This window comes from Etheostoma spectabile, unplaced genomic scaffold, assembly GCF_008692095.1.
Source record: "Etheostoma spectabile isolate EspeVRDwgs_2016 unplaced genomic scaffold, UIUC_Espe_1.0 scaffold340, whole genome shotgun sequence".
Lineage (NCBI taxonomy): Eukaryota > Metazoa > Chordata > Actinopteri > Perciformes > Percidae > Etheostoma > Etheostoma spectabile.
Window position 1 is genome coordinate 501306 of NW_022605588.1, and position 353 is coordinate 501658.

Below are 353 nucleotides of genomic sequence, written 5' to 3' on the forward strand. Positions count from 1 at the left end.
AAAGTTGTCAAATTACACACACACACACACACACACAAACACACGCACGCACACAAACACACACACGCACGCACGCACGCACACACACACACACACACACACACACACACTGACCTTTGGCTTTGAGGGGGAGTTTCTACAGGCCTTGGCGGGGCAAAGTGGGTGACAACAGGCCCTAGATCCAATGGGGCCCTTAATCCTAGTTGGTTTGTGATAATTTAAGAAATAACTATATTTTGTTGACAAACGTTCATTATTACAGTTTTTCTCGATTGTTTACACACATTTTCTGAACGAATGCCTCATATTCTCAGAACTCTACACACAAATCAAAAAACACACACACAATGGGC

At 43.6% G+C, this 353-nt stretch overlaps 1 protein-coding gene across 1 annotated transcript in view; it reads right to left on the reverse strand.

Annotated features, from left to right (window-relative positions):
- The window catches only part of LOC116686247 (schlafen-like protein 1), a 6606-nt gene that overhangs the window by 5276 nt on the left and 977 nt on the right, over nucleotides 1–353 (reverse strand). The gene's annotated exons all lie outside the window — the stretch shown is intronic.